Genomic DNA, 27,947 nt, shown 5'->3' with positions numbered 1-27,947 from the left:
AAGATGCCTGCAGTATAGACTCAGGAGAATTATAAAGGCATAATAGAACCCGTTTCAACACACACACACACACACACACACACACACACACACAGAATTCCTTAATTATTGAAATTCCTTCATAAAACTTTTGGTAAAGAATTTTATAAGCAATGCAGTTTGAAAGGTTGGAAAATAATTAAGTGGATGCATGTTAATTTTTTCCCTTTTTGATTCATGAATTACATGATGCTGGATAGCCTTCTATGTCCTCCAGATCATCTTTTCTATTATATAGCCTGCTCTCTGCCTCCCGAAGGCTAACCTTTATTTATTCATTGTTCTCTTCCATTGGGTTGCAAATGGAAATATAGATAGAGGGCATTCAGGGTATTTATTCACCCAACTCTGTGGTTTCTCCTTGGCCTGGCTGCCTCCTTTAACTAAAGGTCAAATCTCCTCTCCAGGTGGCCATCTCCACATGACACTCTTTAAGAATTTCTATAATTACTCTGTCCATTCACCCCTTCAGGGGTGTAAACAGCCCTGGTATTGACCCGGCTGCATCTTTGGAAATAGCCCTTTATTAAACTCCCTTGAGTTATCCAATCTGAATATGCCATCTGTTTCCTGCTGGCACCCTGACTAGTATACACATGACCAGATCTCAAAACTTAGTAACACTAGGTAGCTTCTGATGATTGAATAGCTTTATTTTAATAATTCAGAAACTAATTCCAAGACGTTCTTTCTATTTCACAAGTCACAACCAGTAGAGCAAGATCTGCTAGACTTCGTGGATTGCTCTTCCCATTAGATACTACCATCATGTTCCTCTTATTTTGTTTTTACAGGATTTTCCAAAAGTATCTCCCTTTAAAATAAAAAAAGAATTGAATAGCCCACTTCAAGCCTTTTTATACCATCCACAGGCCTCAAACACCAACCTTCACAATTGAATTTCTTTCCCTTCCTTCTTTAGAATTGGTTTCAATGTCTTCAGCTTTGAAAAGCCATGCCAGATTGTACAGTGTTGAGATCTGTGCCACTTTTCTGTGTTCCTTTAATACTTTATAGTTACTAGGATATAACATGTATTAAAAATGTTGAAATTGCTTATATAATTGGTATCTATATCCATATATATAATATGAGATCCTTGAAGACAAGAACCCTGTCTTGTTCATTTGTGCATCCATTACATCTACCCCAGTACTGGCACATAGTAGGCACTCAATACAGCAGTCCTTTCTTGTCTATGGGGGATATGTTACAAGACTCCCTGTGGACTCCTGATACCAGGGATAGTATCAAACCCTATATATACACTATTTTTTTCCCTATACATATTATAACGTTTGATTTATAAATTAGGCACAGTAAGAGAACATTCAAATTGCCAGCATCAATACTCTTGTGCTTTGTGGCCATTATTAAGTAAAATAAGGGTTACTTGAACACAAGCATTATGATACTGTGATAGTAGATCTGATAACCAAGAAGGCTACTAAGTGACTAATAAGTAGAATACTCTATAGAGAAAGAAAAGGATGATTCTCATCCCAGGCAGGATGGAGTGGGAGGGCTTGAGATATCATCATGTTACTCAAAATGTTGTGCAATTTAAAACTGATACATCATTTATTTCTGGAATTTTCCATTAATATTTTTGGACCATGGTTGACTGCAAGTAACTGAAACCACAGATAAGTGGGAACTACAGTACTGTGGGATAGAGCTATGACCATAGTAAAGTTGGATTCAGCTCACCTAGCATTATGCCTACAACCCAAACAACTCCCCTAGATTTGAGAAGACACAGTGAGGATTATAGAACAGCCCAATTCTCTGTAATCTTTGACTCCCCATGACTTATATAATGATCAGATATTAGACAGTGTGATGCCTATGTGTTGAGGGCTCAGTGTTAACATTATGAATACAGTTCATTAAGGTGTTGTTGAAGCAACAATGAAAATACAAAGATTAAATGTTTTTTTTAATACGATGATAATTTTATTGTTACTGTTCCAGAAAGTATATCAATACACCTAGATCTTTCCTACACCAATATTTCATTAGAGACATATTTTATTTTAATCTTCACACAATATATTAGATGCATTTAATCCTTAATGGGATTTCTTCCTTCAGTAGCTCAACAGTTCATTCCGGCATGCACTTGTAAAATCCCTCTCCATTATTCAATTCACTTTAGGAGAAAGCTAAAGAGCATGTGTTCTAAAAAATGATAATATTTTGCATTTATATAATTTATTTTAAGAAATAGCTTGTAGTAATTTGGACCTTGAAATTTTTCATGACATAAGTCCTTATGTACCCAAGGAATGGTTAAAAAATACATAAATATATGCGTGCAATGAATAAAACATAAGTGGAATAAATAAACGAATGAATGAATGAGATTTATAGATGAAAATTTGAAACAGCCAAATCATAGCAAGTTTGCATCATATAATTTGCCAGGTTATACAGGAACAGAGTGAGACATTGAAATATTCTTCCATGAATGTTTAGACACCTCTTGAGTCTGCTACAGTATAAACTGTGATAATTTCATACCGTGTAAATATTTCCAGCTAAAAAAATACACTAGAAAAAGCTTAGAATTTTTATAGTGTTCTCCAAGACAATAGATACTATAGTAATGGTATATTCACATTTACAAACATTTAGTAAAGAAAAAATACTGTAGCAGATACTGTGTGGTACAAAGATAAACTGACACAGTCCTACTGTTAAAGTAGAATAATCATACCTAACAAATAACAGTGTTTTAATAAATACTTTTTTGAATAAATGAATAAAAATGCAAAGAAATATCATAAATAACTAAAATATATGTCACATCTATAGGCCTAGCATTATAAATATATTTGTTTTAATTTTCTTCTTAGAAATTTCTAAAGTAGGTATTTCAGTTTCACCAATTAGGAAGCTAAAATTGAAGAGGCTAATAATTCTATTCAAGGCATAAAAATTGGAAGCCATAGTACCGTGGTCTGAACTCATGTTAATCTGAGCTCAAAGTCTGTGCTTTTTCCATGAAATAAACCACCTGTCGAGTGCTAGAAAGAAACCATACACAATGAGAGAGGTCCTAATACCTACCAAATAATAGATGCAAGTAATTGTTATCCAAAGGACATGTTTCGTGCTATTCAACAGTTTGATGGAATAAGAGCTCAGGACTCTGAGGTTTAAAAACAAGAATAATGAAAAACAGCAAATTGCCTCTCACTATCTTACTATCTCCTGGATGTTAGGCTTTCTGATGAGAATTCAGCTTGATCACAGGTATTAAAAATAGAAATAATGATTATTTAACCCCTACTGTTAGCCATATTGCATATTCTGTTTATCTCTTTATTTGAATTACGTCATTTTATTTTTAGACAACCACATAAGTTAGCTTCTACTGTATCTAAACATGTGATAAGACAATCCATATTTAGGAAATTTAAGTACTAGTACATGTTAATAGCACTCATAAATGGCAGATTAGACTGAAAACCAGGTCCATCAAAGTCCACCGACATACATACACTACCAGATGTAAAATAGTTAGCTAGTGGGAAGCAGCAGCATAGCACAGGGAGATCAGCTCCGTGCTTTGCGAAGACCTAGAAGGGTGGGATGGGGGGGTGGGAGGGAGACGCAAGAGGGAGGGGATATGGGGATATATGTACACATATGGCTGGTTCACTTTGTTGTACAACAGAAACTAACACAGTTATTGTGAAACAATTATACTCCAATAAAGATCTCTTAAAAAATAATAAAAAATAAAAAAAATAAAAAGCCAGAAAAAAAGTCCATCATCATATTTTTATGCTATAATGTTTACTCTCTAGGTTTCTCTGGACAACTCTCTCCTTCACACCATGATAGGCTTGGCTTTGGTTTCTTTCAAACGTCATTTGTTTGTGTACAACTTTCATAATTTTTGTATGTATCATCAATACTGCAACTAGTCAACACTAACACTTACATAGTGCCTACAATATTCTGGTCGCTGTTCTGCACATTTATTTGTATTAACAATTTTAATCCTCCAATAATCCTATAGGTAAATATTATCATCTCTGTTTTATACTTAAACAAGTTCATTTCTAAAGAAGTTAAGTGACAGAATTTATATTGTAGTCTGACCTGAGTTTAAGTTCTTAAATGTTATACAATATTACTTCTCAATATTATCAAATTACTAAATAGTTTTCTTAAATAGATTCACTATGCATACATTTATTTTTAAAAAATCTTTATTCATTGTCACTATAAATACTAGTTAAATGTTTTCCTAATACTTTTTTTTTTTAAATTGAAGTACAGTTGATTTACAATATCATGCTAGTTTCAGGTATTCAGCACAGCAATTCAGTTATATATATATATATATATATATATTTAGTCTTCAGATTCTCTTCCCTTATAGGTTCTTGCAAAATATTGAGTATAGTTCCCTGTGCTATACAGTAGGTCCTTGCTGGTTATCTGTTTTATATATAGTAGTGTGTATGTGTTAATCCCAAACTCCTAATTTATCTCTCCCCCACACTCCCCTTTCTCCTTTGGTAACCATAAATTTGTTTTCTTTGTCTGTTAGTCTCTTTCTGTTTTAGAAATAAGTTCATTTGTATCTTTTATTTTTCGTTCCACATATAAATGATATCGTATGATATTTATCTTCCTCTGACTGGCTTACTTCAATTAGTATGATAATCTCCAGGTCCATCCATGTTGCTGCAAATGGCATTATTTCATTTTTTTTATGGATAAGTAATATTCCATTGTATATATATTACCACATTTTCTTTTCCATTCCTCTGCTGATAGACATTTAGGTTGCTTCCATGTCTTGGCTATTGTAAATAGAGCTGCAATGAACACTGGGGTGCATGTATCTTTTCAAATTATACTTTTCTCTGGATATATGCCCAGGAGTGGGATTTCAGGATCATATGGTAGCTCTATTTTTAGTTCTTAAAGGAACCTCCATACTGTTCTCCATAGTGGCTATACCAATTTAAATTCCCACCAACAGTGTAGGAGGTTTCCTTCTTCTCCACATCCTCTCCAACATTTATTATTTGTAGCCTTTTTGATGATGACCATTCCAACCTGTGTGAGGTGATACCTCACTGTAGTTTTGATTTGCGTTTCTCTAATCATTAGTGATGTTGTGCATCTTTTCGTGTGCCTCCTGGCCATGCTGTATATCTTCTTTGGAGAAATATCTACTTAGGTCTTCTGCCCATATTTTGATTGGGTTGTCTTTTTGATATTGAGCTGTATGAGCTGTTTGTATATTTTGGGAATTATGTCCTTGTCAGTCACATCGTTTGCAAGTATTTTCTCTCATTTTGTAGGTTGTCTTTTCGCTTCATGTTTTCCTTTGCTGTGCAAAAGCTTATAAGTTTAATTAGGTCCCATTTGTTTATTTTTGTTTTTATTTCCATTATTCTAGGAGATGGATCCAGAAAGATATTGCTGCAATTTAGGTCAAAGAGTGTCCTGCCTATATTTTCCTCTAGAAGTTTTATAGTATCTGGTCTTACATTTAGGTCTTTAGTCCATTTTGAGTTTATTTTTGTATATGGTGTTAGAGAATGTTCTGATTTCATTGTTTTACATGTAGCTGTCTCATTTTCCTAGCACCACTTATTGAAGAAACTGTCTTTTCTCCATTATATATTCTTGCCTCCTTTGTCATGGATTAATTGACCATAGATGCGTGGGTTTATCTCTGGGCTTTCTATCCCGTTCCATTGATCTATGTGTCTTTTTTTGGCGCCACTCCCATACAGTTTTGATTACTGTAGTTTTGTAGTGTAGTCTAAAGTCAGGGAGCCTGATTCCTCCGGACCTATTTTTCTTTCTCAAGATTGCTTTGGCTGTTCAGGGTCTTTTGTGTTTCCGTACAGATTTTTAAAAATTTTTTCTAGTTCTGTAAAAAATGCCATTGGTAATTTGATAGGGATTGCATTGAATCAGTAGATCACCTTGGGTAATATAGTCATTTTGATAATATTGTTTCTTCTAATTCAAGAACATTATATATATATTGCCATCTGTTTGTGTCATCTTTGACTTATTTCATCAGCATCTTATATAGTTTTCAGAGTACAGGTCTTTTGCTTCCTTAGGTAGGTTTATTCCTAGGTATTTTATTCTTTTTTGATGCTATGGTAAATGGAATTGTTTCCTTAATTTCTCTTTCTGGTCTTCCCTTGTTAGTGTATAGTAATGCAACAGATTTCTGGGAATTCCCTGGCAATCCAGTGGTTGGGACTCCATGCTTTCACTGCTAAGGGCATGAGTTCGATCCCTGGTCAGGGAACTAAGATCCTGCAAGCCATGCAGTATGGCCAAAAAAAAAAAGAACAAAGAAAAAATGAAACAGATTTCTGTGTATTAATTTTGTATCCTGCACCTTAATGAATTCATTGATGAGTTCTAGTAGTTTTCTGGTAACATCTTTAGGATTTTCTATGTATAGTATCATGTCATCTGCAAACAGTGACAGTTTTACCTCTTCTTTTCCAATTTTGATCCCTTTGATTTCTTTTCCTTCTCTGGTTTCTATGGCTAGGACTTCCTAAATTATGTTGAATAAAATTGGTGAGAGTGGACATCCTTGTCTTGTTCCTGATCTTAGAGGAAATGCTTTCAGCTTTCCACCATTGAGTATGATATTAGCTGTGGGTTTGTCATATATGACCTTTATTATGTTGTTAGGTTCCCTCTGTGCCTACTCTCCGGAGAGTTTTTATCATAAATGGATGCTGAATTTTATCAAAAGCTTTTTCTGTATCTATTGAGATGATATGGTTTTTGTTCCTCAATTTGTTAATATGGTGTATCACACTGATTGATTTGGAAATACTGAAAAATCCTTGCATCCCTGGGATAAATCCCACTAGGTCATGGTGTATGATCATTTTAATGTAATGTTGGATTCAGTTTGCTAGTATTTTGTTGAGGATTTTTGTGTCTATGTTCATCACTGACACTGGCCTGTAATTTTCTTTTCTTCTAGCATTGTCTGGTGTTGGTATCAGGTGATGGTGGCTTCATAGAATGAGTTTGAAAGTGTTCCTTTCTCTGCAATTTTTTGGAATAGTTTCAGAAGGATATGTGTTAACTCTTGTCTAAATGTTTGGTAGAATTCACCTGTGAAGCCGTCTGGTCCTGGACTTTTGTTCATCGGGAGTTTTTTAATCATGGAATCAATTGCAGTATTTGTAATTGGTCTGTTTGTATTTTCTGTTTCTTCCTAGTTTCATCTTGTGAAACTGTACCTTTCTAAGAATTTGTCCATTTCTTCTAGGTTGTCCAATTTATTAGCAAGTTGCTTGTAGTAGTCTCTTACTGTGAATAATTTTTATCATGAGACTCTTGCTTCAACACATACATAATGCCAAATATTTAATTTATATCACCTTTAAATTGAAATTTCATAAATAGATTTTTGTTAAACAGCCATAGAAGCATGAATCCATAAAACTCATCCCCCTACCACTAAGTAGGGTGTTAGTCAACAAAACAGTTATTGGTTTTACCTCTGCTGGATCATCTCAACATGTATGCAATATTAGCTTGCATTTTCTCTCTACCTCACATATTACTCATGACACAAATTAGATGCTAGAATTATAATTCTGATCCATAACAAGCAAGATCAATCTTATGGAATATTTTGTGCCGTAGATGTGAAGGTACAAATATCATACACCAGTAGACATTAATCAATAGAACTGCAATAATGACTATTTAGATGACAATTTTCTCCTCAGGATTTCTTTCTTAGTCTCATTTACAGCAAGGATAGCAAATGGGTTTCAACTCTTATTTCAATGCTGATTACTTTGTAGAGGGTAAGCTCATTTCCTCTTGTGCATTGCTCCTAAAATCAGTGTTTACAACTGTGCCCAGAACATGGTGCTCAAGAAATGCTCAGGAAATGCTTATTGAATGGATGAATAGGTGGATGAATAGTGCTTGATAGAGAATTGTCTTGACAAAGATTTTTTTTGCCCATTCTCTAACCTCAGTGTTAAAGAGTGGTATTACCTTTTTATACAGGCAGAAATAGTGAAATTTACCTCACACATCTGTCAAGCTTGTAGAACAATGCTTCTTCAACACATATGTAGAAGCAGATTACTTGGGGATCCTATTAAAATGTAGATTCTGAACCAGTAGGCATGGAGCCCCAAATCTGTTGATTTAACAAGTTACCATGGGCTCCCAATGTTGTTGGTTTTCAGGCAACACTTGAGTATCATGGAGCTAGACTGAACAGTAGTCCTTGTTAAAACCCAGATTGTCCCACCCACAGAGATTCTGACTCACTAAATCTTCAGTGGAGCCTGATAATTTGCATTTCTAAGAAGTTATGAGCAGATGCTGATGCTCCTTTTTCCCTTACTACACTTTGAGAACCACAGATCCAGAGTATGTCCGTAAGAAGGGGTGCAGTCTCCTCCCCCCACCATCCCCCAATAATGATACATGAACCAACAGGTTTTAAGGCATATTAAGTCTCCTTGAATTTTAGGACCCAACTTGGGTTATTTCCAATTGCTGGTTCTTCCTTTCTCAGCATTCCAGAAAGAGCCCTGGACTACCATCCATTTAAAAGATTTCTAAGAAAGCAATAACATTTGCAAAATAACTTCTTGTATATGTGTTGAGGGATGAAGGGAGAAATTATTTTCTCTCTAACTCACACATTTAGATATTATAGAAATTCTCTGGGGTTTTAAGCTGAATCATCTGTCCCTCTAAAGAGAAAAACAATCTGATATCTATACATATGTGTCAGTCACAGCTCAGGACACTTTTCCTCTGCTTAGGGAGCTTTAAATTAAACAAACAAAACAGAACAGAGTCATAAGCATGATTGTAACTGGCATTTATCCATAATGAGCTATCTATAGCAGAGTTGAGGAGGTATTGACTAACCTTTTAGAAAGTTTCATTTATCACTCTTCTATGAACGGTGAAATCGTTTTCAGAATTTGGTGCATCTAGCTCTGTGGTTTATCATTTATCATCATGATATTGGGAAAACAAAGACCACATTCTGCCATTTGAGTCCCTAGAGAAAATATTAAAGAGAAAAGAAGAATCTGATGATTTCTGGGAATGTAATTTGCATAGGCCAAGGAGAAAATACTTTAAGTTAGAAGTCCACGAAGCAAAAGGTTCATCATTATTTACACTTTCATGGCTACATTTTGATATCTTTAAAATTTAAGTATTTGTAAATTAAAATGTATTCTTCAACATATCTGTAGGAGAGGAAGGGAAAGAGCCTTTTGCACTTGTAATTTGTGGTCTCACAATTAAAATAAGCTGCTGATTAGAATTGCTTGTTAGATGACTGAGAACAATGATAATTTCATGGGTTTTTATCCATGAAATACTTGTTGGTGAAACATTCTCTTGTATTTACAATGCACAGATTTTCATATACTTAATGCCTGTCTTGGTTAACCTTGCCTAGCATCAGAACCAGGGGAAGACCAATTAACAACTTTCCTTTAGAATTCTGTTTTCCTTTCTAGTGCAGAATAACAATTTTTAAACAAATCACACATATTTATTGATTAATTATGTTCATTTGTACCTGTTATATTTCTTTTACAGTAAGGATGCAGATTCAGGCAGTGTTTCTTATGCTAATACCTGTGATACAGGCTAGGGCTTTGCTTATATTCTTAGATAGTACAGGAAAAAAAAAAAAAAATCAATGGTGCTAGATTTTAATCCGAGGTTGGGCAAATGGTAACTGTGTAACAACGGGCAAGTCACTTAAAATTTCTGTCTTCACCCATAAAATGGGAACACCAAAACTTATCTCACAATGTTGTTGCAAAGACTAAATCAGGTTATTAATGCCTATAGCATAGTACTTGACACTTATAAACCCTCACTAAATTATAATTGTTATTGTCATTGCAACATTATTTTTTCTCATAAAGGCATATACAACTCCAACAGATTAATTCTATAAGAAAAGCACTGTAAAGAAAACTTAATAGGAGATTTTTGAAACTCAGGGTCTTCAAAACATTGTTCTGATTTGGAAAGCAATAGGCACTCTTCCCTCACAGCATGTCACAGTGTACTGTTATACTCCTATGCACAAAACTGCGTATATTTCTAAAATCCATTTTGAAATATAATACATATAAGAAATCAGATGATTTCTTACTTTCTCTACAGTTTTATTGTGACACAAGACAGGTACTAGTAAGGGACATTACTAACTTTTAAAATACAAGTTTAGATGTAGAACTAATCTCATTGTTTTTAATTCTTTTTGAAATGAATGTTTTTTTTTGCAAAATTTCTATGCTTTATTCCATCTTTTATGTTGGATGATTTTATATCTCCTTTTTAGTTGACATAATTAATGGAACATCCTATAATTATAAAGCATAAAGAAATGACATTTTGGGCAGAGTTTCAGAAATAAATCATAAATGTTAGAAGTGAACAACTTATAGAACACTACTTTGGTCAGTGAAGATATTTGATAACACCTTAGATTTTTTCTTTCTTGAGTTCCTTGAGATTATTTTGACTGAAAAAGAGAACTTTGAGGAAAATATACCTGTGGTTTTTGAGAAGTGCTTTTCTGATTTTTTTTCTCTTTGCTCAGAAAAATTGGGTATGGTCTATAATTAATAGTATATTTTATCAAACCTTTCCAAAAGCCACTTGGAAATGTTGTAGCTTGGAAATCATGAGAACAGCAATTGAAAATGGTGCCCCACGACTTATATAAAATAAAACTGTCTGCCCCTAATACAGATAGACACAGTTTTGTCTATGTGAATTACTTGTAGAAATTTACAGAAGAGAAAATTAGAAGAAAATATGGATAGCTGAGAAATGTATTAAAATTTTAATATGAACTCTTTTAAAATGAGAGGTTATATCAAGATATACCACAATCCTCTTTAAAATCAACTAGTTTTTCTTGTAAATAAGACTCAGGAAAATAATAACTAATAATTTTAATTATTATTTGATAAAAATAATAATTAAAATATAAGCCTAATAGTAAATATTTACTTTCCATTAGGATGTTAAAACATTTTAAGAGACTATCTTCCTCATGCTAACAACCACAGCAACAAAACTAGAGAAGCTACAAAGTCATCATTAAAAAAAAAACAAAAAGAACTGAGAATTCAAAACAACAATAGCAAAAAGGTGTGTGAACACAAGTTCAGAAAGTGATGAATCCCTCTAAAGAGGGAAGAGCCTGCAGTTGCTTTGATTTCTGGTAGAGAGAGAGGAGGATAAGAAATCTTTCAGAGAGAAGCATGTGGAGAAATCTGCATTTAATAAACATTTAATGGCCATTTGTGGGCTAGTTTGATAGATTAGAATACTGAGGAGCTTCAGCCACTGAGCTACTTGCATCCTTCAACTAACTTTCTTTCTACAAGCCACCTCCTTAGTCAAAGGCTGAGGCAGGACAAGAGAGTTAAGGGAGGTCCCCCACTCCCACCCCGCCCCGCCAAACCCAGAGGTGCTTTTCGAAGTGTAAGGCAGTGGCTTACTGAAGCTGAGCAGGGCTGGAGAGCTGAGAACAACCCCCTGGGATACAACAGGCTATCATCAAATGCCAGGTAGTAGCTGCCAAAGGCTGGGAAGAGGGCAGGAAAGCTGAGTTAAATCCAAGGCACTTCAAATCTTATCTGAGTGTATTGCTGAAACCCCACTGAAACCCCTGCAATTTTGGTGTTTACTGAAAACGTTGCAGTGGAGCTTTAAAGGGTTAAATGTAGGGCAGCCGAGGACGATAGATTCCCAAAGGCAGAAAAACTCCCAGGAATTAACCTGGACATCAAAGAGAATTCCCCAGTGGCCCAAAGAGCTGATAGCCAGACTGAAATCAGAAAGTGATTTCCCACAGTTTGCTGGCATTCAACTCCCAAGCTTTGATGAAGAAAACATCATTCCTTACTCAAATAGCTGAAGTCAGTGGTGAAACAAATAAATCAAACTGCAGCAAAGTCTGGATCTAGATGAAATAAATTTAAACTCAGCTCCATTATTAGAAACCTTACAGAAACAGGGGTGTGCCCTTTTCTAGGCTAAATATTACTTTTTAAAATATACTAGGTACTTTTATATCCAATGTCTGATACACAATAAAAGTTACTAGACATAAAGAAACAAGATGTAACCCATGGTGAAGAGAGGAAATAGTAAATTTAAACAGATGCAGAGATGGTCTAGATTTTTGAATTTTCACACAGGGAGTTTTAAAAACTATAATAAATATATTAATGGATTTAATTGAAATTATGTGCAGTGTTTATGAACAAATGGAATATATCATCAAAGAGATGCAAACTATAAAAATAAACCAAATGAAGAAATCGATTGATAGATTTAACAGCACCCCTAGAAGCAATGGAGGAAACAGTCAATGAACTGAGAGGCAAATCTATAGAAATAATCCAACTGAAATACAAGAGGAGTACCAAAAATAAATTTGTATAATGAAAGAGCTAAAAAACTGGATATTTGATTTTAAAAATGAACCTCAACCCCTTTTCTCTATATATACAAAAAATAATTTGAGTTAGATAATAGACATAAATATAAAACCAGAATAAAATCTCTGAATGAAAATTTGAGAGAATATTTTCACAATGTTGGAACAAGCATATCCTCAGACAGGGCAGAAAAGTATCAACCATACGAGTAAAAGTGATAAATTGTATTCATCAAAATAAAAAAGTCTGCTCATCTAAAGACACCAGTAGAAAAATGAGTAAACAAGCCACACACTGGGAAAAATGTTTGTAATACATAACACCTGGCAAAGGACTCATAGTCATATTTTTTAAAAAACTTCAGCATATAAATAATAAAAAGGCAAACCAATTAAAAATGGACAGAAATCTTGGATACTTCTAAAGAAAGATAAATAGATAGCCAATAAACTTGTTCAAGGTGCTCAAAATCATGAATCATTAGGGAAACAAAATTAAAACTACAAAAAGATATTTCACAAACCCTGGAATTGCTAATATAAATACTAAAATACCAGATTTTGACTAGAATGTGGAACAAGTGAAATCCCCTTTCTTAATCAGGTATCATTTAGCACAGAGTAACAGTAATAATAGCATAGTAATATGATAATACCATTCAAGTGAACAAGTGGTTTATTTGATGTGCACGCTAAGCAACTTTATTGACAGAACAAAAAAAATTCAGTCATCACACACAGTGACAGGAATTTCTGCTTCTGAGTCTTGCTATGAGTCTTCCTAATTCTCCATAGTTTACTTGTAGATCAGCTTTTTCTAGGTTTCATGGCTTATCTGAGCTTCTAAAATTGCTGTTTATACATGGGTTTGTTCTGACAAGCGTAGATTCTGGCCTATACTGTTCATTGTCTTCTAGTTTAAGCCCACATCATTTAATTTCCTTGGTCTTCTAGTGTCCGGTCTGAAACAGGAGAGAGAATCTGTTGTGCCCTGCTCAGTTGTGGCCAAAGGGATAGTATTATCTCATGTAAGTAAGTGTAATACTGAGGCCCATCTATTCATATGGTAGATGGTAATTTCAAAGAAGGGATCATGATCTGAACAAGAAAACTTAAATGTATTTATTGCAAATTTTGACCTCATAAGTTTGCTACGTGTACTCGATAGGAAAATGTGCATAATATGCAAAGCAGAGTACCTAACACATAGTAAGAAAACAATAGCTCTTTTTATTATCACAGTAATTATTTTAAAATGTAAGAGGGCATATAGCATGGTGTGAACATTTTTTAAGTTCACAATATTTACTTACTCTTTTTTTCCTCTTTCATTAAAATAGAAGGATAACCATACAATGCAAAGAAAATTAAATTTGATAATCATTATGTCTTTATGTCAACTTGACCTCTATTTTTTATAGCATCATTTGAAGGGTGGAATATTTCAAAATAGAGCCATATCATTTAATCTAGATATGTCTTACTAATGTCAAATATGTTGCATATATAATACAGCAATTAATCTAGAATAAAAAGAAAGTATATGACTCTCTAGAAATATAGTTCTGATCTGCGTTACCATTGTTAAAAGATCAACTGAGGCACATTAAAATTTTCAAGAGTTTATTTGAACACACATCAGTCAGAATCTGCCAGTGGCAAACAGAGGTGGTTAGGAGCATTCCATCTGACAGGAGCTAGGGGAGAGGTTTTAAAGAGAAGATACAGAAGCAAAGCAATGAAATTATTGATTGGCTATAGCTTAAGCAGTTACCTTATTCAGGAAAGCCTAGGTAGCCATGGTTTTGTGATTGGTTGTTCTTTTATTTTCTTGGATTCTAGTGCATTGACTCTGGCTTAGGTTTTGGTTTGCTTAGTAGGCTACCAAGGTATTAGAGCCACCCCAGTCTAATAGCTTCCTCCTTTAATCACTTTAACACCAGCTTCTCTTTGATTTGTATGAAACTCACTCTATGTGAGTAGTGCATTCATAGCGATGGAGAAGATGGTATATAGCTGGACTGCAGAAAGTATTTTGTCTATTAGACAATAATTTTCTTGAGAGCTGACATATTTTGATCCTTACTTTATCTCAACATTTAGTAAAATGCTGGTAGAGTGTAGGTACACATCAGCTATTTGTTGTTATATAAATTTAAGACATTGCATTTTCCTTTGTCCTGCTCCACCTATTCTATATATTGGACATTTGAAGAATACCTCATGATATAGAAAGTGTGATTTTGAGAAACTTATGATGAGTTACCTCACACTTGCCCCTATTAGTTTGTGTGGATAAAAATTATTTAATGTATTTTATTCAATGTTAATGGAATAGTAAATGGGAAAAATGAGATTACAAATAGATCTTTTGACTATATACTGAATGTTCTTTTCAGAGTTATAGATAAAGATGCATGAAAATTAATTAAAATGGTTCCTATTTTCCCCAAAAGAAAAGTCTGCACTGAAATTTTAACTAACTTCCCAAGAGACCCCGTAAAGTGACATTAATCCTAAGAAAACACATGGGAATAGAAATTCTTTATTTTTGTGTATTTTTTTTATTGAAGAATAGTTGATTTACAATGTTGTGTTAGTTTCAGGTATACAGCAAAGTGTTTCAGTTATGTGTACACACACACATACACACACACATATATATATTCTTTTTCAGATTCTTTTCCATTATAGGTTATTACAAGATATTGAATATAGTTCCCTGTACTATACAGTAGGTCCTTGTTGTAAGTAGAAATTCTTGATTTGAAAACTCTTATTAATATAAAATATGCTCACTAAAGGACCAACCCACTGCATGCAGCATTTTAGAAGAGCCAAATTAAACATTAGTGAGCTGTAGGTTTGCTTTGATAAGTATATATTTACTATTTCTGTCATATATTTTCTCTAATTAGTATAACTGTTACGTCATTCTGCAAATAGGCAAAATGTTCTTTGGAACAGTTTTCACTAAATCATTCCTCTTCTCAGAAGTATTCAGTGACACACTGTCTTAAAAAAACAAAAAAAAACTAACAAATCAAATCATCTCGTGTATTAAGCCCAACATTCAAGGTCCTTCTTCACTTACTCTATTTCTCAACTTGTCTCTTCTCACCTCTTATGATACCCTTTATTCCCACAGAGCTTATATACTTCGACCTACATATTTTGTGCATATACTCTTCTTCCTCTACTCCGTTACATGCTCACTCTTTAACACCTGCTGAAATCTTTCCCAATTTGGCATGAATTTCTTGATTAAGCTTTGCAGCAGCCTTCATTGTTTCTACAGCTTAGAATTCTACTCCCTTCTTGGAAAACCTATAATCTGATTGCCAGCGTGGAATTGGGCTGTTTCATATTCTGAATCAACTTATTTCTAGTTAATCTGGTAACACTAAATGTGGTGATTGGGAGTGATACTTAGTCTGACACCTGAATGATAAAAAAGTATCAGTTCCACAGAGAACTGAAAAGATCATTCCATGCAGAGAAAAAGGCCAGGGCAAAGCCTTTGAGGCAGGAATGGACTTTGCATTTTTGAGCAACTGAAAGAAGACATAGTAGGTGAAGTATAGTGAATGATTGGGGAATGGTGGGAGATGGGGTTGAAGTTTGCAGGTGAGATCCTAATAGAACCTTAAATGCATGTTAAATGTTTGAATTTTATGTTATGGGGGAAGCTATTGGAAGATTTTAACTAGAAAACGTATATGATCAGACGTATATGAAAAAAATCAATTTGATATTGAGGGGAGAATCTGCTAAAGTGTATTATGGTGTAAGCCTACTCTCTGGCCATGCGCAAGCCCTCTCCTGCAATATTCAGCTGTCAAATGAGGATAACAGCTTCACTATGTAAGAAATAAATATGGTCTTTTATGAGAAATGTTTAGGCAAGAATGTGATGAAAAAGTAATGACATTAGAAAAGATCTTGGAATTTATAGGAAAAAATCTAAGGTAATGGAAGGAACCTATCTTGTCTAGTCAAGATATCAAAAGAGTGAAGATTAACAGGAATAAGTTATTCAGAATAACAGAAGGAACAAAGGAGCAAAATATTTTCTTCTGAGCAAAATTCCTAACTCATGGGTTTCCTTTGTCCTTGGTATACATTTATGCCAGTGCCCTGGTGACCTTGTACAACACAGGCCACCTAGGTAAGGTTCAGTCACAAATGACATTAGCCTTACCAGAATGCCCTGTGAGTCTTACGAAACAGGGAGAGATAAGCAGCGTTGTGAGAAGCTAATTCAAGGCAATTTCTCACTTACTTCCGTATCTTGAGAGAAGCTTCCACAGGGCAGTTTCTCATCTGTCTCCCTAATTCTTATAGGAAGAGGGGCCTTCTGCCTTGTCCCCTCTTAGGGTATAGCTGCTGCTGATAAAACGGCTTTGTTCCTATGTGGAATTGGCTCCTCAGCAACAGCCTGGTTCCTAACTCACTTGCGTGTCACCTGGTCCCTTTTGCTTTAATGTCATCCTGTGACATGGGGAGCTGACATCATTCATTGCTGATCTTATTTTCACTGTCTATGTAAGTAATAAACTGTGTGAATCTATCTGGGCTTATATTTTCTTTACTAGTCACATCTGTCAGCCTTCTTGACAAATTTGGCTTCCAGTCGTGGGCTGGAAAGGGCACAACGCTCTGTTGGAGGAATGACAACTGGAGTCCTGTGACTGGCTGGGTAAGTGTGGTCACCTGGCAGGTGGAAGTGGACGTGGTCGCTGAAGTGCTCAGTAACAGCAGAGACAACTAGTTTTGGATCACCATCCCTGAGATGACTGATGAATTGCCTTCATGGTTAGAATCAGGTATAAAGCAGCAGGATCATGTGAAGCTATAAAGAGTGTACGGTGGTTGTCAGTCACCATCTGCACCACTGGCAAATGGAGGTCACTTTCCTCCAACTCGTAGTTGTGTCAAAAGATGAAATATTTGGGAATTCCCTGGCGGTCCAGTGGTTAGGACTCTGCGCTTCCATTGCAGGGGGCACAGGTTTGATCCCTGGTCTGGGAACTAAGATCCCGCAAGCCGTGTGGCTCGGCCAAAAAATTTTTTTGAAAAAAAGATGAAATGCTTGCTGGTGATCAAGGGCAATTGGTTACTCACATCACAGAAGGAGAAAAATTAGAGCTCTGTCTGGGTAGAAGCCTAATGAGATAATAGAAATGTGACTTATCTGGTTAGCATGTTAGGGAGCTATACAAGGGTTGCTGGATAAGAAGGAATGGGATTCATTTAGGTGGTTAACAATCACCCCTGGGCTCCAAGCCACCCTGGCCGCAGTTGCCTTGCTTGATGACATGGGCCCAGGGGAAAGAACATGTAGAGACTGATCAGGGCTTAACTGCAATGGGTCTTTACATCCATATGAAACAGTGGCCTGGCCAGGATGAGTTTTTAATCTTCTGAAAAGCACCCGTGGAAGACTTAGGAGAAGCTATACCTTCTCTTAGAGTCACTGTAACCCCAGCCTGGATTAGTAATGGAGATAATGAGCACCCAGGTGCGAAATAGTCACCTGGGCCAGACGGATTAGTTTCTGCAATCAGCACCACCATGCTGTTGGGGAAAATGAACTGTCCTATTGTGTCCTGGGAATAAGCTCTAGAAAACTGTTCAGCTACTAGGAAATAAGCTACTGGGAAAGCTTGGACAAATGTCAAGAAAAGTGACCTGCAGGCTATGGGAGAGAAAAGGAAACTAACTAAAAGTCCAACCAGAAGGGCCATGTGAATCTGGCTATTAGATCAATCCCTAAGAAGATTAATAATTTGCCCCCAGATGATACTACCCTTCACTTTCAGGCCATGAGAGGGACACACACTTTCAGGCCATGAGAGGGACACACAACTTGAAGATCTGGGCACTAGCAGAGGAGAATCCCTATTTAGTTGTGCCATTTGCTATAACAAATAAGAGGTGAGCTAGGAGGATCTCAACCCCCTTGCTGAGGTCTGTGCTGTTTGGACTGGTATTGATGCAGTAACTTTGATGCTACCTCTCTACCTAGATTTTACCCTCTTCAAGAACAAACAGGACTAGGGTAGAGACTAAGGTTACCTAAAGAGGACTGGAGGTATGATTCACTCACTGGTCAAGATGTGTTAAGAATTTTACAGCAACCAAGGTTGCCAAAACTTTTCACCCTCTAGTTCTGGGAAGCACCCATGGATGTGATTTTTTTTTTAAATTACTTTAACTGGGTTTGGAAAAATTCTCAGATTTAGCAATATACTGATTAAATATCTGGGTGAATCCTTTTGGGCCAGTGTACAATTAGTAACTGCTAATACTGGATGTATTGTGGGATTTAGACGTGTTAAAGATGTTCTCACGAAAACTGTTCTCATTGGGGAAATACCACGATTAGAACAGTGGTAGTAGGAAGATTGCCTAACTGGGAGCCTATCAGTCTTCCTCTGCCTAGTCATGTCTTACTGTGAAGCAGTGTAGGATACTAGAGGGGCAAGGGTAGGAGGATTTCATGGCACTGATCAGGGTGGTAGTGGAGACAGAGTTGCTTAAAGAAATACTATCAGCTTGTAAGAGCCTTGTGTGGCCAGTGAAAAAATTCCGTAGTACACGCTGCCTCTCTGTGGACTACTGCAAGGTCTGTGTGGCAGTAGTCCCTCTTGTTCTTGCAATTCCAGACATAACAATCTGAGTCCATTGCACTGATTGAAGGTGTTAGTATACAGTGGTACACATTGCTAACGCCCTCTTAAGCACCCCAGTACTTACAGATGATCAAAACCAATTTGGTTTTTCATGGCTTGTGTCACAACATAATTTTACTGTGCTGCTTTAAGGCTGTCTAAACTCCCCCATGATTTGTCTCTAGTAGTTAGGCAGAGACTTAAAAAAACTAGGACACTACTACTACTACTGGTACCATCATATCGATGACATTATTCCGATTGTAAAGACAGGCTGCCTTAGATAAGATGTTTCAATATCTGAGTAACTAGGGCTGAAAGACTAATAACCCTGGCAAATTAGAGGCTGGTCACCCTAACAAAGTTCCTAGGAAACATGTGGACTAATATTCAGAGGATAATCCCTGAACCAGTTAAAAAAGACCTGTTGGTCTTAAAAATTCGCAAACAAAAAGAAGGCACAGCATCTAATCGGCCTATTCGGGTATTGGAGTTATTTTATACGTCACATGAAGATACTGCTCAGCCAGTTACATAAGAACACCAGAATGACAGCCACTTCCGAGAGAGGCTGTGGCCAACACCAGGCCCTAGGATCTATCCACCAAGCTGTACAGACTCTATTGAGCCTTTGAGATATAAATGTCCGTGACTGACAATTATGTGAATTGCAGCTTATGGCAAAAAGTTGTTCCCACTAAGGCAACGATGCCCCCTGGGTTTTTGGACACAGTAGTTCCTCTGTGCCTGGTATATCTCATTGGGTGGCAATGATTGATTTGTTATTGGATGTTGTTGGACACTGAGAGACTAACTAAGCAACAGCAGATTGATACCTTGACATCCTGTCCTGGGATGGGTCCACGTGAAAGCACCAACAAAAAGGGTATTGACCAGTAAGCATGTTTTTTAAATGGAAATAGTATATCCATGAAAGAGGTAAACCAAGGATTAAACAAAGCTACATTAGAAAGTGCCTAGTCACCCCCAGATGGGACCATCTCAAATGTAGGGTCTATACTGGTCCTTTTATTCTCTGTGCATTCCTCCTCCACTTCTGTGACTCTCCTGTATCCCTCCCTGCCTAGGAATTTGTAGGTATCCTTCCTGGCCTGCCTTTCTTGGCAGCCAGGGCCTACAACCCGCATTGAAGTAAATCTCTCCTCTGTCCTATTATCTCAGGGTCCTCGTCTTTGTTAACTGGTGTGTTTGCGTAATTCATGTCAATTTTCATGGTAATGGATGTTAAGAAGTCTAAAGTATTACCCCATCTTTCAACTTCGTGCCTTATTAGAGCTTTTAGGACAAAAGTAGTTACTAACGTGGTAAATGTTAGACCTAGTGACAAAATAGTAAAGGGAAATTTTTCCCCTCCCACAGAGGGATGGTATCTTTCTCTGTCCCATACATGTTTGCCATGATACAGCTGGATATGTAGTGATTGAGAGGAAACTGCAGAGAAAGGCAACACCAGAAGAGCCGGGGAAGTGCATGGTGCTGGGCTCCACCCCACAGCTCCTGCGCCAGAGCACCTGGTACAGAGGCATCTCCCCCCACCCCCCCCCCAACACCCCCACCCCCGCCACTCTGTTTTAAGGAACACTTCAGGGGATTCTGATGGTTTTTCAAGGTTGAGAATCACTGGAATAAATTCATAGACTGATTTGGACAAGGTGTTTCTAACTATTGATAATTTGTTTTTATTTTGGATTGCTTTTGACTGTAGTCAAGGACTATTTTTCCAGCAAATAGAGGAGAAATTCCAGGAAGAAATGCAGGTTTTAAGGCTCAGCATTTTCCACAGTGCTGTGACTCGCCACGCCTAAAAAATCTACATAGTTTTTTCTTCTTGTTTCAAATAGGAGTGTTGTATTCACTTTGAGAGTCAGCTGTGTGGCCCCAGAAGCCTGGTTTCTGGTATGGACTCCATCAGGTACCTGGTGTGGGAGAGTAGTTGCTTCTCATCTGCATCTCCCATTCTCTCTCTCTCCCACATCCCCTTTCAACACTAACCTATTCTAAAATATCTTTAAGGTAGCAGTTATATGACTTGAGTTCATACCAAGCATCTGTGTGTCCCCACTTATATATACATTGGAAGGGTTAATATTTATTTTACCTCTCGCACAGGTTTTTCAGGAAGCTGAAATAAAATCACATATGTAAGGTTATTTATAAACTGTGAAGTGCTTTGCAATCATAAGATAGGAATAGTAATAGTATGATTCTCAGCTAGACTTTTTTTAACTACCAGAAAGCACAGTTCTTGCTTGGTCAGTTGTGTAAATTTTGTAAGGAGACTTGATTAAAATAATAGTTTCTACTGTGAATGTTTTCATATTGAGAGAGAGAGAAAGAGGGAAGAAAGGAAGGAAAGAGGAAGAGAGAGGGGGGAATAATGTATTGCAAAAAAAAAAAAAGAAGGCATTTATTTTTTTATTTAAGTAATCTATTTAGTTTCCCCTCTGGCTGTGAGAATAGGAGCTAAAGCCTTCACAAGTATTTAACCTGGAAAGGTGTCTCTGGTTTCCATCTCTTCCTAGGTACAACATTAATTTCCTCTGGGATAGTCAAAAAAACACCAGTTGGGAAAGGCAAGGATGAACAAATAAAGGACTGAAAAACAATCTCATATTTTGGGGGTTGCATGAGTGTTAGTGAAACGATGCAAGAAAATGGAAACTGGTCTCTGTGGACTCTTAAATTCATCTTAGTACTCACCAGGGTAGGGCCTTCGTACAGGCATACTTGGCTGTTGAGTCAAATATTTCAACACTATTAACTGAGTCAGAATATAACTGATGCTGGCCCTGGCAAGCGGAGGGGTGAGGGACAGTTAGTTACTGCCAGAGCCAAAACTGTGATTCTGACTCACCCTCGGCCCCCAGAATTGAGCCCATCTGTGATGGTTTCAAAAATATGTCATCTAATTCTTTGATACTCCTCCCTTGAATTGGTCTTGACTTAGTGTTTACTTCTAAAAAATAGAATAAAGTGGAATTCATGGTATACGCCTCTGAGATAAGCCATAAAAGCACTGGGACTTCTGCTCTCTCTCTTTGGGTCACTTTCTCCGGGGGAAGCAAGCAGCCATGTTCTAAGCAGCCCTGTAGAAAAGCCCACATGACAGGGAACTAAAACCTTTGGAAAATAGCTGTTGAGAACTGGATGCTTGCCAACAACCAGTTGAGCCATGAGATTTTAAAAATTTGTTATTTTAAACTACTAATTTTGGGAATATTGGTTACACAGCAATAGATAAGCTGATACAGTATATCTTGATACAACTAAATGATTGTTTAGGTCTTTTGCTTTTAATTGATCCCCAGATGACTGCGGAAGTATTTCATGTAGAGAATAGGGATGGACACTTGATCATATTCAATTCAAGGGCTTTTTCTACAAAGTGTTTCTACTAAAACATTTGAATCTTCAAAACTAGCTTTTTATTAACTGAGACTTTAAGACGTTATTCTTTTAGAGCAGTTTTAGATTCACAGCCAAATTGAGAGGAAGGTACAGAGATTTCCCGTATCCCCCTGCCCCCGACACATGCATAGCTTCCCCCATTATCAGTACCCCCACCAGACTGGTACATTTATTACAATTGATGAACCTGCATTGGCACATCATAATCACCCAAAGTCCATAGTTTAGGGTTCACTCGTGGTGTTGTACAGTCTATGAGTTTGGACAAATGTATAAAGACATGTGTCTGTTATTACAGTAGTTTCACTGCCTTAAAAATCCTCTGGCTCTGCCTTTTTATCCTTCCCATAGACCACAACCCTTTTTTACTAGCTCCACTGATACTTTCACTAACTCTGTAGTTTTGTATTTTCCAGAATATCTTATAGTTGGAATCATGCAGTATAGCATTTTCAAATTAGCTTCTTTTACTTGTTAATAATATGCATTTAAGGTTCCTCCATGTCTTTTCTTGGTTTAATAACTCATTTCTTTTTAGCACTGAATAATACTCCATTATCTGTATATACCGCATTTTATTTATCCATTCACGTACTGAAGGACATTTTGGTTGCTTCCAGGTTTTGGCAATTATCAATACAAATAAAGCTGCTGTAAACATCCATATGTAGGTTTTCATGTGGATATAACTTTTCAATGCCTTTGATTTTTCAGTACCGTAATTTTTCAATACCAAAGAATATGATTACTAGATCATATAGTAAGAGTATGTTTAGTTTTGTAAGAAACTACCATACTGTCTTCCAAGGTAGCTGTACCATCTTGCATTTCCACCTGTGATGAATGAGAGCTTCTGGTGCTCTACCTCCTGGCCAGCATTTGGTGTTGTCAGGGTTCTAGATTTTGGCCACACTAATAAGTATGTAGTGGTATCACATCGTTGTTTTAATTTTCATTTCCCTGATGACATATGATGTGGTGTATCTTTTCATGTGCTTATTTGGCATCTGTGAATCTTCTCTGGTGAGGTGTCTGTCAAGGATTTTGTCCCATTTTATAATTGGTTGTTATTTTCTTATTGTTGAGTTTTAAGTGTTCTTTGTATACTTTGGCTAACAGACCTTTATGATGTGTCTTTTGTCAATACTTTTTCTCAGTCTGTGGCTTGTCTTTCCATTTTCTTGAAAACTAAGACTTTAAAAAAAAAGAAAGAATCTCTTGACTTATGTGTCATAGCCAAAACTTGGCCGTGGGAGCTCATGCTTACCTTGCTACAGCAAAGATTTTTCTGAGTACTTGTTATGTAATGGGCATGGTTGTAAGCACTCAGGATTAGACTGAACAATACAGCTACCCTCCTCCATTCAGCATTGGTCATCAGGTCTGATTTTCCTTTACCTGATCACTGAATTCCTGGAATTTTCAAAACTATCTTGGCATAAAATTTGTATCACATCCCTTTCCCGTTTCCTTTACCCTCCCATTATAGGAAAATAGTCTGCAAGAGAGGAGAGAGGTCATATTTGTGTTAGTTAGGGAATATGGGCATCAGATAATGAGGGAAATTACAAAATTGCATTCTTGTAAGAATGTTTATTTTTTTCTGGATACAGATGAAATAACACTTATTTGCTTATTTTATTACAAAAGCAATACATATTCCTCTTGAAAAACACAATAAGTACAAAATCAAATATTACATATAATCACACCAAAGATGGTAATAATTACAAGTTTTTTTCTAACCACTGTCCCTCTGTGTATCTTTCCTTCTCAGTGTGTGTGTCTGTGTCATGTATGTGTATGCATAGGTGTAGATTAAATATTCTGGTGAATCCTTGTATTGACATAGTGCTTTATGTTTTAAATATTGTTTTAAATCATCTCTAATTGCTCAGTAAATAGTTGTTGGACTGTGAAGCCTTTGGAGGCAAAGAGTGCATCTTACACATTTTCTATGTCTATCAGGGCACCTAATGTGTATATGGATCTAATAATTGTTGCAAGTATTATTCCCATTTTATATAAAGTAAAATGATTCAAGGAGAAAGCAAAGGGCATATTCAAGTCATACTGTTAGCTCTCAGTAGATTCTGGAACAAGAGCTACTATAACTGCAGTAAAGCTTCCTCTTTTCTTTGAAGGCACATGACTGCCTCTGGGAAGGTAAACTGCTCTCTTGGGAAATGGATTAGTGGAGAGAATGACCAGACCTTGGAGACCAGAGTGCAGTTGCCCTTTGAGCCTGGCTTTCCCTTTAGTTTTGAAAACCACAATGTTTTACCCACAGCTGATCAAAGACCAGGTCCTGCCAGAAGTGAAAGATGATGGGGGAAAGACCACACCATCAGAGTCTGCTAAAAGTGTGGCTTCTGTAAAACTATACTGCTTTTCATTTCCAAAGTGCTGTCCGCAGACAGTATGGAGCAGAACAATTTTGAATTTTTAATGTTTCCTTCACACAAAGCTATTTTGGAAATCGTCTCACTGCTGCTTGCTCATTCATTCACACCAGACAGAAATTCTGTCAGAACTTGTCACTTTTATTTAAGGAAGGCCCTGACATAGAGCAGCTTTATTCTAATCATGCTCACATTCGATTTGACAGTTGCAGGATATCTTGTGTGTCCACTGTATGTGCTCAGATAGATAATTTATCACTAAACATTTCTCTTTTGGCAACTCTGATAGATTCTCACCTTCTTTTAGCCCAATTTCTGGGGAGTAAAAAAGCCTATATTAAAAATATCATAGTTTTTCCTGTTCTCTGTAGATAGTGTGAGACGATATATTATAGAAACAAACACAATTTATTTGTTGCAGGTGCGGGAGCCGCGGGGGCAGCGGGGTGCCAGTGGAAACTAGTAGAAAAGATGTAGTGCTCACAAAGAATTGAATCCTGAACTTTCTGATTTTCTCTTTGAATCCTATTTTCCCAAAGGAATAAATTACGTTCCAACGAAACCAGTTGGTTTCGTTGGAGTTTATAAAACATATTAAAATGCAATTTTAAATGTTATATTAATACGTAAACTGAATCTTCTAGTCATATATAACCTTAAAAAGACTCAAGGTCAGAGGTGGACATTACTGAATAATCTGATTTAATTGGTGCTGCATTAAAAACATTGTCACAGTAATAGTATTAGTATTTCTCATTTCTTGAATGTGTAGTATGGCTCAAGCATTCTATTTGCTTTATATACATTATTTCATTTAATCTTTGCATCCACTCTATAAGGCATGATTATCTCTATCTTGCAGAAAAGGAGAATGAGCCTCAGAGCAGACAAGTGTCTCATTCAAGGTCATTCTAAAAAAAGGTCATTTCAAGGAGATGGTCATCTATGAGTTTTCTATATAGACAATTAGGTAATTCCATAAGTATATTTTGAGAGGTGGGACACAACTGTGTGCCTCGTTGTGGGCTAGAGGAGTGATTGGGGAAAATAATCCAAATGGACTTCCACTAGCAGCCTTTCACAAAGTGTCAGTCAGCAACACACTTCAATAGATAAGGAAACTAAAATGAGTGATTCCCCATGTATTGCAGCCCCTACTTTGCACATGTTGGTGCATGTGTGTTATCACTCTTGACATCCAAACCAAATTTTGGGTGGGGGTCCATCCTGTCTCTGAGGGAATAACCAGATTATCTTGTATGTTTTTTATTATAAAATGGGGATAATAACATCTCTTTTGAAAAGTTATCAAGAAGGGAAATAGGAGCCTAATGCATTGTCTGAAAGTTCTACTTCTTACTGCAAAGTGACATGGGCACATGCAAGATCCCTGGGGTGCCAGCTGATACTTCCATAAAAATAAATTATAAAGAAATTGGCAAAGGAAATTGAATACTTAAAAAACATTAACATGAGAAAATTAGCAGCACATAGTAGGACTCAACAATTACAGACTATTACTATTTCTATGTTAATGCCATAGAATAGAAAAATAGTAAGAATAATAGGCAAGCTTCCAAATTATGTCTGCATATAAATCATTGATAAAGCTTTAACATAAAACTTATTTTCAAACTCTAGTAGTTGATATAGACCTTCCATTAAGTGGAAATGAAATGATTCCAATGATTAAGAATCTAGGGCTTCCCTGGTGGCACAGTGGTTGAGAGTCTGCCTGCCAATGCGGGGGACACGGGTTCGAGCCCTGGTCTGGGAGGATCCCACATGCCGTGGAGCGACTGGGCGCGTGAGCCACAATTACTGAGCCTGTGCGTCTGGAGCCTGTGCTCCGCAACAAGAGAGGCCGCGATAGTGAAAGGCCCGCGCACCGCAATGAAGAGTGGCCCCCGCTTGCCACAACTAGAGAAAGCCCTCGCACAGAAACGAAGACCCAACACAGCCATAAATAAATTAATTAATTAATTAAAAAAAAAAAAAGAATCTACATGAAGCTTTCTTGATAAGAAAACCACTAGAGTGAACTGAAGGAAAAATAACAGAACCAGAATTCCCACAGCTGGAAAACTCAATTCCTATATCTCTCTTATATCTCCTTCTTCACACCCTTAGGAAAATTGTCACAAGCATCTAAATTAAACAATGTCTTTTAATAGTTATCTCTTTGGAAGTAACGTATTAATGGTGTAAGACGTATTAATGGTGCATGATAGTTGAGTGAGGAAATTCACATCAATCCATTTAAAAAGTAGGCAGTGTAAATTGTGATTTTACAAGGAGTAGTTCGGTAATGTTTACAGATTTCACCCAATGGATCATCCTGTTGTTGTATAGTTTATAATGCCAGGTGATATATTTTATGCTATATAGCTTTAAAAAGCTAGCAAATAGCCAAGAATGCAGGTAAACTGTCTTAAGAATTGTAATAACCTTATTTTTATTTCTCTAATTCAGTTAATATGCTCTGGTTTATTTGTGACAGATATATACAAAATCATTGAATATATGGTTAATTAAAAACCAAGAACATTGATTGCACACATCAAAAAGTACCTTGCTTTCCCAAACTCTCCTTCTCTGAAATTGCTTTTCTCAATGGAATTACCTTTAATCAATCAATTTGAGGACTTGAATCTTTGGTGTGGCAGTAGTTGGACTGAATGAATGCAATTGTCTTCAAGAAAAGCTAACCCTTGGTGCCATACTTGCAAAATTGAGGGATAGGCCTCTGAAATACGTGGTTTCTTGGAGGTGGTATGCAAAATCCCAAAGTAATCGATCTGTATCTTCTGGAAGTGTCAATTCCACTCAAATAGTTTTGGAAATATTAATAAATAAAAGAGCCACAAGGAGATACACTCACCAGAATGACTAAAATTAAAAGAAATGACACCAATG

The sequence above is a fragment of the Eubalaena glacialis genome, chromosome 4 (genome assembly GCF_028564815.1).
Source record: "Eubalaena glacialis isolate mEubGla1 chromosome 4, mEubGla1.1.hap2.+ XY, whole genome shotgun sequence".
Classification (NCBI taxonomy): Eukaryota; Metazoa; Chordata; class Mammalia; order Artiodactyla; family Balaenidae; genus Eubalaena; species Eubalaena glacialis.
Note: the sequence above shows the minus strand (reverse complement) of the source record.